The 12,665-nt window shown below is 46.7% G+C and overlaps 1 protein-coding gene across 9 annotated transcripts in view; it reads right to left on the bottom strand.

The window, feature by feature from the left end:
* Positions 1 to 12,665, bottom strand: part of ncor2 (nuclear receptor corepressor 2) — a 1,088,322-nt gene that overhangs the window by 712,184 nt on the left and 363,473 nt on the right. The window lies entirely within an intron of this gene.

The raw sequence follows: 12,665 nt of genomic DNA, 5'->3' as shown, positions 1-12,665 counted from the left end.
GGGCTTTTCCAGGTGTGAGTCAGTCATACCGGGGGAGGAGGGAGGGACTGATACCAGGAAATGGAGTGAAATCATCCCTGTATTGACTGACAACAAACATTCTCAGATTGACAATCCAGTGCATAAAACAAAACATAATTCGGTCCCAGCAAGAGAGTAAAAAACCTCAATTAATTTGATTGGTCATTTTCAAAGAAAGGTGCTCCAATGGCACACTCTCACACTCATCCATCCCTTACACACTCTCCCTTACACACACACGCTCACATTCACACACACACACACTCTCTCACACACACTCTCTCTCACACATACACACACTCTCTCACACATACACACACTCTCTCACACACACACTCTCTCACACACTCACATACACACACACACACTCTCAGACACACACACTCTCAGACACACACACTCTCTCACACACACACACTCTCAGACACACACACTCTCTCACACACACACACTCTCAGACACACACACTCTCTCACACACACACACTCTCAGACACACACACTCTCTCACACATACACACTCTCAGACACACACTCTCTCACACACACACACTCTCAGACACACACACTCTCTCACACACACACACTCTCAGACACACACTCTCTCACACACACACACTCTCAGACACACACACACACACACTCTCTCACACACTCTCACATACACACACTCTCACACCCACACTCTCGCACACACACACTCTCACACACACACACTCTCTCACACATACACACACTCTCACACACACACACACTCTCTCACACACACTCTCACACACACACTCTCACACACACACTCTCTCACACACACACACATACTCTCTCTCACACACACTCTCTCACACACACTCTCTCTCACACACTCTCTCTCACACACTCTCTCTCACACACTCTCTCTCACACACACACTCTCAGACACACACACACTCTCTCACACACTCTCACATACACACACACACACACTCACACACACTCTCTTTCACACACACTCACACTCCATAAGACCATAAGACCTAGGAGTGGAAGTAAGGCCATTTGGCCCATCGAGTCCACTCCACCATTCAATCATGGCTGATTTCAACTCCATTTACCCGCTCTCTCTCCATAGCCCTTAATTCCTCGAGAAATCAAGAATTTATCAACTTCTGTCTTAAAGACACTCAACGTCCCGGCCTCCACCGCCCTCTGTGGCAATGAATTCCACAGACCCGCCACTCTCTGGCTGAAGAAATTTCTCCTCATCTCTGTTCTAAAGTGACTCCCTTTTATTCTAAGGCTGTGCCCCCGGGTCCTAGTCTCCCCTGCTAATGGAAACAACTTCCCTACATCCACCCTATCTAAGCCATTCATTATCTTGTAAGTTTCTATTAGATCTCCCCTCAACCTCCCAAACTCCAATGAATATAATCCCAGGATCCTCAGATGTTCATCGTATGTTAGGCCTACCATTCCTGGGATCATCCGTGTGAATCTCCGCTGGACCCGCTCCAGTGCCAGTATGTCCTTCCTGAGGTGTGGGGCCCAAAATTGCTCACAGTATTCTAAATGGGGCCTAACTAATGCTTTATAAAGCTTCAGAAGTACATCCCTGCTTTTATATTCCAAGCCTCTTGAGATAAATGACAACATTGCATTTGCTTTGTTAATTACGGACTCAACCTGCAAGTTTCCCTTTAGAGAATCCTGGACTAGGACTCCCAAGTCCCTTTGCACTTCAGCATTATGAATTTTGTCACCGTTTAGAAAATAGTCCATGCCTTTATTCTTTTTTCCAAAGTGCAAGACCTCGCACTTGCCCACGTTGAATTTCATCAGCCATTTCTTGGACCACTCTCCTAAACTGTCTAAATCTTTCTGCAGCCTCCCCACCTCCTCCATACTACCTGTCCCTCCACCTATCTTTGTATCATCGGCAAACTTAGCCAGAATGCCCCCAGTCCCGTCATCTAGATCGTTAATATATAAAGAGAACAGCTGTGGCCCCAACACTGAACCCTGCGGGACACCACTCGTCACCGGTTGCCATTCCGAAAAAGAACCTTTTATCCCAACTCTCTGCCTTCTGCCTGACAGCCAATCGTCAATCCATGTTAGTACCTTGCCTCGAATACCATGGGCCCTTATTTTACTCAGCAGTCTCCCGTGAGGCACCTTATCAAAGGCCTTTTGGAAGTCAAGATAGATAACATCCATTGGCTCTCCTTGGTCTAACCTATTTGTTATCTCTTCAAAGAACTCTAACAGGTTTGTCAGGCACGACCTCCCCTTACTAAATCCATGCTGACTTGTCCTAATCCGGCCCTGCACTTCCAAGAATTTAGAAATCTCATCCTTAACGATGGATTCTAGAATCTTGCCAACAACCGAGGTCAGGCTAATTGGCCTATAATTTTCCATCTTTTTCCTTGTTCCCTTCTTGAACAGGGGGGTTACAACAGCGCTTTTCCAATCCTCTGGGACTTTCCTGACTCCAGTGACTGTTGAAACATCATCACCAACGCCTCCACTATTTCTTCAGCTATCTCCTTTAGAACTCTAGGATGTAGCCCATCTGGGCCCGGAGATTTGTCAATTTTTAGACCTCTTAGTTTCTCTAGCACTTTCTCCTTTGTGATGGCTCCCATGTTCAACTCTGCCCCCTGACTCTCCGGAATTGTTGGGATATTACTCGCGTCTTCTACTGTGAAGACTGACGCAAAGTACTTATTTAGTTCCTCAGCTATTTCCTTGTCTCCCATCACTAGATTACCAGCGTCATTTTGGAGCGGCCCAATGTCAACTTTTGCCTCCCGTTTGTTTTTAATGTATTTAAAGAAACTTTTACTATCATTCCTAATGTTACTGGCTAGCCTACCTTCAAATTTGATCCTCTCTTTCCTTATCTCTCTCTTTGTTATCCTCTGTTTGTTTTTGTAGCCTTCCCAATCTTCTGACTTCCCACTACTCTTTGCCACATTATAGGCTTTCTCTTTTGCTTTGATGCATTCCCTAACTTCCTTTGTCAGCCATGGCTGCCTAATCCCCCCTCTGATAACCTTTCTTTTCTTTGGGATGAACCTCTGTACTGTGTCCTCAATTACTCCCAGAAACGCCTGCCATTGCTGTTCTACTGTCTTTCCCACTAGGCTCTGCTCCCAGTCGATTTTCGTCAGTTCCTCCCTCATGCCCCTGTAGTTACCTTTATTTAACTGTAACACCTTTACATCTGATTCTACCTTCTTTCTTTCAAATTGGAGATTGAATTCTACCATATTATGATCACTGCCTCCTAAGTGCTCCCTTACTTTAAGATCTTTAATCAATCTGGCTCATTACATAACACTAAGTCCAGAATGGCCTGTTCACTCGTGGACTCCATCACAAGCTGTTCCAAAAAGCCCTCCTGTAAACATTCAATGAATTCCCTTTCCTTGGGTCCACTGGCAGCATTATTTACCCAGTCCACCTGCATATTGAAGTCCCCCATGATCACTGTGACCTTGCCTTTCTGACATGCACTTTCTATTTCGTGGTGCATTTTGTGCCCCCGGTCCTGACCACTGTTAGGAGGCCTGTACATAACTCCCATTATGGTTTTTTTGCCTTTGTGGTTCCTCAACTCTACCCACACAGACTCCACATCATCTGACCCTATGTCGTTTAGTGGTATTGATTTAATTTCATTCCTAATTAACAAGGCAACCCCGCCCCCTCTGCCCACCTCTCTGTCTTTTTGATAGGTTGTGAATCCCTGGATGTTTAAATGCCAGTCCTGAACCCCCTGCAACCATGTCTCTGTGATGCCTACCACATCATACCTGCCAGTCACAATCTGGGCCACAAGCTCATCTACCTTGTTCCGTACACTGCGCACATTTAAATATAGCACCTTTAATTCTCTATTGACCGTCCCTTTTTGTTTTCTTAGTGTGGTGGACCTTGGTTTACTGAGCCTTTCCATACACTGTCATATTTTGTGGGATGGGGACTATCGTAACCTCTCCTGAGTTTTGTCTTTTCGTGCTTTTTTGTATTCCTAAGCAGCTACGCTTCCCACTGATTACTTCACCTCTTGGTTCCCTGACTTTCCCTTCCCCCCCCAATCTTTAGTTTAAAGTCCTATTGACCACCCTATTTACTCTTTTCGCCAGAACACTGGTCCCAGCTCGGTTCAGGTGGAGACCATCCCAACGGTATAGGTCCCCCCTGTCCCAAAACTGATGCCAGTGTCCCATGAAAAGGAACCCCTCTTTCCCACACCACTCTTTCAGCCACGTGTTAACTTCCCTTATTCTTGCCTCCCTATGCCAATTTGCACGGGGCTCGGGCAGTAATCTGGAGATTATGACCCTTGCGGACCTGTTTTTTAATTTGAATCCTAGCTCTTTATAATCTCTAAACTGGTCCTCTTTTCTAGACTTGCCTATGTTGTTGGTACCGATATGGACCACAACAACTGGTTCCTCTCCCTCCCTCTCCAGTATCCTTTCAAGCCGGTCAGAGATGTCCCGCTCCCTAGCACCGGGCAGGCAACATACCATGCGGGACTCTTTACCCTGCTCACAAAGGATACTATCTATCCCCCTGATAATAGAATCCCCTACAACTACAACTTGCCTATTTACTCCCTCCCCTTGAATGGCCTGCTGAACCATGGTGCCTTGGTCAGCTGACTCATCCTTCCTACAGCCCTGTTCGCCATCCACACAGGGAGCAAGTGCCTCATACCTGTTGGACAGAGTCAAGGGCTGAGGCTCCTGAGTTCCTGACTGCTGGTTCCCTTTACCTGCCTGACTTGCAGTCACACCCTGCTGTCCCTGGCCACTGGCAGGATTTAAACTACTTACTCTGACAGGTGTGACTGCCTCCTGAAACACAGTGTCCAGGTAAGTCTCCCCCTCCCGGATGTGCCTCAGTGTTTGATGCTCAGACTCCAGCTCATCAACTCTGACTCCAGCTCATCACACTCTCTCACACACACTCTCACGCACACTCTCATGCACACTCTCTCTCACGCACACTCCCTCTCACACTCACACACTGTCTCACGCACTCTCTCACACACACTCTCACACACACACTCTCACGCACACTCTCTCTCATGCACACTCTCTCTCACGCACACTCTCTCTCACGTACACTCCCTCTCACACTCACACACTCTCTCACACACACAATCTCTCACACACTCTCTCTGCCACACACTTACACTCTCTCTGACACACACACTCTCTGCCACACACTCTCTTATTCTCTCTCTGATGCACTCTCACTCTCACACTCGTACACACTATCACACACTCTCCCTCACATGCACTTTCTCTCTGACACACTCTGTCACACTCACACAGACACTCTCACACACTCTCTCTCTGACATACACTCTCTCTTACACACTAGAGGAGGATGCAGAGATGCTTTACTGGGCTTTGGGGATGGGGTGGAGGTGTGGGCTTAGGTAGGGTTCTCTTTCAAGGGCCGGTGTAGACTCGACGGGCTGGAATCCGCCTTCTGCACAGTAATGTCTCTGATTCCGTGGGATTTGGACAGGCTGAGTGAGTGGGCACATGCCTGGCAGATGCTGTTAATGTGGATAAATGTGAGGTTATCCACTTTGGTATAATCATAGAGTCATAGAATTCCTACAATACAGAAGGAGGCCATTCAGCCCATCAAGTCTGCACTAAACCTCTGAAAGGCACCTGGGCCCAATGACCCACCCTATCCCCATAACCCCCACAATTTATCACGGCCAATCCACCTAACCTGCACATTTTTGGACTGCGGGAGGAAACCGGAGCACCTACTGGTTCGGCTAAAGTAGGGCCTCAGTTATAGAGTTTAAATTGGTCGTCACATGCACAGTCTTCACTTGAAACCCTGACAGATCCCATACCGATGGCTAAATGCTGACTAAACCTACTTGTCAGTTTTTTAAGGTAAGGGATTATATTCGGAAGAAATGCAGAGAATATTATACAAAGAACAATAAACATTAACGATAACATAAGGTAAATAATATTGCCCTCGGATTATAAAATGATGAAAGTTTTCGATAAAAGCAGTTCTTTGTCAAACCTAACGGACACTGGGATGTATGTGAGAGACGAGATTCCTCGGTCAGGTTATAAGCTCTGCAAGAAATAGATTAGCCAGCCTAATATTAAGTTAAATGGAGAACATTGTGATTGGTGATTTCCGACAGACAGTGTGAGTGAGACAGAGGGGGAAAGACAAGACTGAACCACACAACCCAGGTGGGAGTCACTGGGGCCTTTGGTATTCTGAAAGTGCAAATTCCCCATGGATACAACCTAAATTAAACCTTCAGAAGTTGCAGTGTCAGTTCATTCAACAGCACACACCTTGACTGACCTTTACAGTCAATCATGCAAAACTCCCAAATATTCCCTCATTTAAAATGTATCAATTTAAACTCCAAAGATTAACTTGAGAATTAATTCCCCATTAGTTTCAGTCTGAAGGGTTCTTGTTCTTAGCTAAACTGGTTCAACAATGCTGAGGAATATATTTCTTTCACTCATAAAATAATTAGACTGAGAAACATTGCTGATAATTTCTTTAGAACAAAACTTCCGTTGTCCAAAAACAATTCTCTCCCTGTAACTATCACCTACAACTTGTCACGTATAACACACGGGTTTTTACAACATGCAGCTGTGGTTACAATTGAAATTTTCATTACAGATTTCATATCCTGGGGAGGGTTGTGAACCAGCGTTCCCGGAGCTTTACACTGGGATTCGGGATTAACTGTGTTCCCGGAGCTTTACACTGGGATTCGGGATTATCTGTGTTCCCGGAGCTTTACACTGGGATTCGGGATTAACTGTGTTCCCGGAGCTTTACACTGGGACTCGGGATTAACTGTGTTCCCGGAGCTTTACACTGGGATTCGGGATTAACTGTGTTCCCGGAGCTTTACACTGGGACTCGGAATTAACTGCGTTCCCGGAGCTTTACACTGGGATTCAGGATTAAATGTGATCCCGGAGTTTTACACTGGGATTCGGGATTAACTGTGATCCCGGAGTTTTACACTGGGATTCGGGATTAACTGTGTTCCCGGAGCTTTACACTGGGTTTCAGGATTAACTGTGTTCCCGGAGCTTTACACTGGGATTCAGGATTAACTGTGATCCCAGAGTTTTACACTGGGATTTGGGATTAACTGTGTTCCCGGAGCTTTACACTGGGATTCGGGATTAACTGTGTTCCCGGAGCTATTAACTGGGATTCGGGATTAACTGTGTTCCCGGAGCTTTACACTGGGATTCGGGATTAACTGTGTTCCCGGAGCTTTACACTGGGATTCGGTATTAACTGTGTTCCCGGAGCATTACACTGGGATTCGGGATTAACTGTGTTCCCGGAGCTTTACACTGGGATTCGGGACTAACTGTGTTCCCGGAGCTTTACACTGGGATTCGGGATTAACAGTGTTCCCGGATTTTTACACTGGGATTCGGGAGTAACTGTGTTCCTGTAGCTTTACACTGGGATTCGGGATTAACTGTGTTCCCGGAGCTTTACACAGGGAATCGGGATTAACTGTGTTCCCGGACTTTTACACTGGGATTCGGGAGTAACTGTGTTCCCGGAGCTTTAATCTGGAATTCGGGATTAACTGTGTTCCTGGAGTTTTACACTGGGACTCGGGATTAACTGGGTTCCCGGAGCTTTACCTGGGATTTCGGATTAACTATGTTCCCGGAGGTTTACTTTGGAATTCGGGATTAACTGTGTTCCCGGAGCTTTGTACTGGGATTCGGGATTAACTGTGTTCCCGGTGCTTTACACAGGGATTCGGGATTAACTGTGTTCCCGGATTTTTACACTGGGATTCAGGAGTAACTGTGTTCCTGGAGCTTTACACTGGGATTGGGGATTATCTGTGTTCCCGGAGCTTTACACTGGGAATCGGGATTAACTGTGTTCCCGGAGCTTTACCTGGGATTTGGGATTAACTATGTTCCCGGAGCTTTATACTGGGATTCGGGATTAACTGTGTCCCGGTGCTTTACACTGGGATTCGGTTTAACTGTGTTCCCGGAGCTTTACACTGGAATTCGGGGCTAATTGTGTTCTCGGAGCTTTACGCTGGGATTCGGGATTAACTGTGTTCACGGATTTTTACACTGGGTTTCGGGAGTAACTGTGTTCCAGGAGCTATACACTGGGATTAGGGATCAACTGTGTTCCCGGAGCTTTACACTGCGAATCGGGATTAATTGTGTTCGCGGACTTTTACACTGGGATTCGGGAGTAACTGTGTTCCTGGAGTTTACACTGGGATTCGGAATTAACTGTGTTCCCGGAGCTTTACACTGGGAATCGGGATTAACTGTGTTCCCGGGGTTTTACACTGGGACTTGGGATTAACTGTGTTCCCGGAGTTTTACACTGGGACTCGGGATTAACTGTGTTCCCGGAGCTTAACCTGGGATTTGGGATTAACTATGTTCCCGGAACTTTACATTGGGATTTAAGATTAACTGTGTTCCTGGAGCTTTACACTGGGATTCGGGATTAACTGTGTTCCCGGAGCATTACACTAGGATTCGGGATTAACTGTGTTCCCGGAGCTTTACACTAGTATTCAGGATTAACTGTGTTCCCTGAGATTTACACCGCGATTCGGGATTAATTGTGTTCCAGGAGCTTTATGCTGGGACTCGGGATTAATTGTGTTCGCGGACTTTTACACTGGGATTCGGGAGTAACTGTGTTCCTGGAGTTTACACTGGGATTCGGAATTAACTGTGTTCCCGGAGCTTTACACTGGGAATCGGGATTAACTGTGTTCCCGGGGTTTTACACTGGGACTTGGGATTAACTGTGTTCCCGGAGTTTTACACTGGGACTCGGGATTAACTGTGTTCCCGGAGCTTTACCTGGGATTTGGGATTAACTATGTTCCCGGAGCTTTACATTGGGATTTAAGATTAACTGTGTTCCTGGAGCTTTAAACTGGGATTCGGGATTAACTGTGTTCCCGGAGCATTACACTAGGATTCGGGATTAACTGTGTTCCCGGAGCTTTACACTAGTATTCAGGATTAACTGTGTTCCCTGAGATTTACACCGCGATTCGGGATTAATTGTGTTCCAGGAGCTTTATGCTGGGACTCGGGATTAACTGTGTTCCGGGAGCTTTACACTTGGATTCGGGATTAACTGTGTTCCTGGAGCTTTATGCTGGGATTTGGGAGTAACAGTGTTCCTGGAGCTTTACACTGGGATTCGGGATTAACTGTGTTCCCGGAGCTTTACACTGGCAATTGGGATCAACTGTGTTTTTGGGGTTTTACACTGGGATTCGGGATTAACTGTGTACCCAGTGCTTTTCACTGGGATTCGGGATTAACTGCATTCCCAGAGTTTTACACTGGGATTTGGGATTAACTGTGTTCCCAGAGCTTTATGCTGGGATTCGGTATTAACTGTGTTCCCGGAGTTTTACACTGGGACTCGGGATTAACTGTGTTCCCGGAGTTTTACACTGGGATTCGGGATTAACTGTGTTCCCGGAGCTTTACACTGGGATTCGGGATTATCTGTGTTCCCGGAGCTTTACACTGGGATTCGGGATTAACTGTGTTCCCGGAGCTTTACACTGGGACTCGGGATTAACTGTGTTCCCGGAGCTTTACACTGGGATTCGGGATTAACTGTGTTCCCGGAGCTTTACACTGGGACTCGGAATTAACTGCGTTCCCGGAGCTTTACACTGGGATTCAGGATTAAATGTGATCCCGGAGTTTTACACTGGGATTCGGGATTAACTGTGATCCCGGAGTTTTACACTGGGATTCGGGATTAACTGTGTTCCCGGAGCTTTACACTGGGTTTCAGGATTAACTGTGTTCCCGGAGCTTTACACTGGGATTCAGGATTAACTGTGATCCCAGAGTTTTACACTGGGATTTGGGATTAACTGTGTTCCCGGAGCTTTACACTGGGATTCGGGATTAACTGTGTTCCCGGAGCTATTAACTGGGATTCGGGATTAACTGTGTTCCCGGAGCTTTACACTGGGATTCGGGATTAACTGTGTTCCTGGAGCTTTATGCTGGGATTCGGGATTAACTGTGTTCCCGGAGCTTTACACTGGGATTCGGTATTAACTGTGTTCCCGGAGCTTTACTCTGGGATTCAGGATTAACTGTGTTCCCGGAGCTTTGCACTGGGATTCGGTATTAACTGTGTTCCCGGAGCATTACACTGGGATTCGGGATTAACTGTGTTCCCGGAGCTTTACACTGGGATTCGGGACTAACTGTGTTCCCGGAGCTTTACACTGGGATTCGGGATTAACAGTGTTCCCGGATTTTTACACTGGGATTCGGGAGTAACTGTGTTCCTGTAGCTTTACACTGGGATTCGGGATTAACTGTGTTCCCGGAGCTTTACACAGGGAATCGGGATTAACTGTGTTCCCAGACTTTTACACTGGGATTCGGGAGTAACTGTGTTCCCGGAGCTTTAATCTGGAATTCGGGATTAACTGTGTTCCTGGAGTTTTACACTGGGACTCGGGATTAACTGGGTTCCCGGAGCTTTACCTGGGATTTCGGATTAACTATGTTCCCGGAGGTTTACTTTGGAATTCGGGATTAACTGTGTTCCCGGAGCTTTGTACTGGGATTCGGGATTAACTGTGTTCCCGGTGCTTTACACAGGGATTCGGGATTAACTGTGTTCCCGGATTTTTACACTGGGATTCAGGAGTAACTGTGTTCCTGGAGCTTTACACTGGGATTGGGGATTATCTGTGTTCCCGGAGCTTTACACTGGGAATCGGGATTAACTGTGTTCCCGGAGCTTTACCTGGGATTTGGGATTAACTATGTTCCCGGAGCTTTATACTGGGATTCGGGATTAACTGTGTCCCGGTGCTTTACACTGGGATTCGGTTTAACTGTGTTCCCGGAGCTTTACACTGGAATTCGGGGCTAATTGTGTTCTCGGAGCTTTACGCTGGGATTCGGGATTAACTGTGTTCACGGATTTTTACACTGGGTTTCGGGAGTAACTGTGTTCCAGGAGCTATACACTGGGATTAGGGATCAACTGTGTTCCCGGACCTTTACACTGCGAATCGGGATTAATTGTGTTCGCGGACTTTTACACTGGGATTCGGGAGTAACTGTGTTCCTGGAGTTTACACTGGGATTCAGAATTAACTGTGTTCCCGGAGCTTTGCACTGGGAATCGGGATTATCTGTGTTCCCGGGGTTTTACACTGGGACTTGGGATTAACTGTGTTCCCGGAGTTTTACACTGGGACTCGGGATTAACTGTGTTCCCGGAGCTTTACCTGGGATTTGGGATTAACTATGTTCCCGGAGCTTTACATTGGGATTTAAGATTAACTGTGTTCCTGGAGCTTTACACTGGGATTCGGGATTAACTGTGTTCCCGGAGCATTACACTAGGATTCGGGATTAACTGTGTTCCCGGAGCTTTACACTAGTATTCAGGATTAACTGTGTTCCCTGAGATTTACACCGCGATTCGGGATTAATTGTGTTCCAGGAGCTTTATGCTGGGACTCGGGATTAATTGTGTTCGCGGACTTTTACACTGGGATTCGGGAGTAACTGTGTTCCTGGAGTTTACACTGGGATTCGGAATTAACTGTGTTCCCGGAGCTTTACACTGGGAATCGGGATTAACTGTGTTCCCGGGGTTTTACACTGGGATTTGGGATTAACTGTGTTCCCGGAGTTTTACACTGGGACTCGGGATTAACTGTGTTCCCGGAGCTTTACCTGGGATTTGGGATTAACTATGTTCCCGGAGCTTTACATTGGGATTTAAGATTAACTGTGTTCCTGGAGCTTTAAACTGGGATTCGGGATTAACTGTGTTCCCGGAGCATTACACTAGGATTTGGGATTAACTGTGTTCCCGGAGCTTTACACTAGTATTCAGGATTAACTGTGTTCCCTGAGATTTACACCGCGATTCGGGATTAATTGTGTTCCAGGAGCTTTATGCTGGGACTCGGGATTAACTGTGTTCCGGGAGCTTTACACTTGGATTCGGGATTAACTGTGTTCCTGGAGCTTTATGCTGGGATTTGGGAGTAACAGTGTTCCTGGAGCTTTACACTGGGATTCGGGATTAACTGTGTTCCCGGAGCTTTACACTGGCAATTGGGATCAACTGTGTTCCTGGGGTTTTACACTGGGATTCGGGATTAACTGTGTACCCAGTGCTTTTCACTGGGATTCGGGATTAACTGCATTCCCAGAGTTTTACACTGGGATTTGGGATTAACTGTGTTCCCAGAGCTTTATGCTGGGATTCGGTATTAACTGTGTTCCCGGAGTTTTACACTGGGACTCGGGATTAACTGTGTTCCCGGAGTTTTACACTGGGATTCGGGATTAACTGTGTTCCCGGAGCTTTACACTGGGATTCGGGATTATCTGTGTTCCCGGAGCTTTACACTGGGATTCGGGATTAACTGTGTTCCCGGAGCTTTACACTGGGACTCGGGATTAACTGTGTTCCCGGAGCTTTACACTGGGATTCGGGAGTAACTGTGTTCCCGGAGCTTTACACTGGGACTCGGAATTAACTGCGTTCCCGGAGCTTTACACTGGGATTCAGGATTAAATGTGATCCCGGAGTTTT

This window comes from Scyliorhinus torazame, chromosome 1, assembly GCF_047496885.1.
Source record: "Scyliorhinus torazame isolate Kashiwa2021f chromosome 1, sScyTor2.1, whole genome shotgun sequence".
Taxonomy (NCBI): Eukaryota; Metazoa; Chordata; class Chondrichthyes; order Carcharhiniformes; family Scyliorhinidae; genus Scyliorhinus; species Scyliorhinus torazame.
This window is presented reverse-complemented; position numbering and strand designations above follow the sequence as displayed.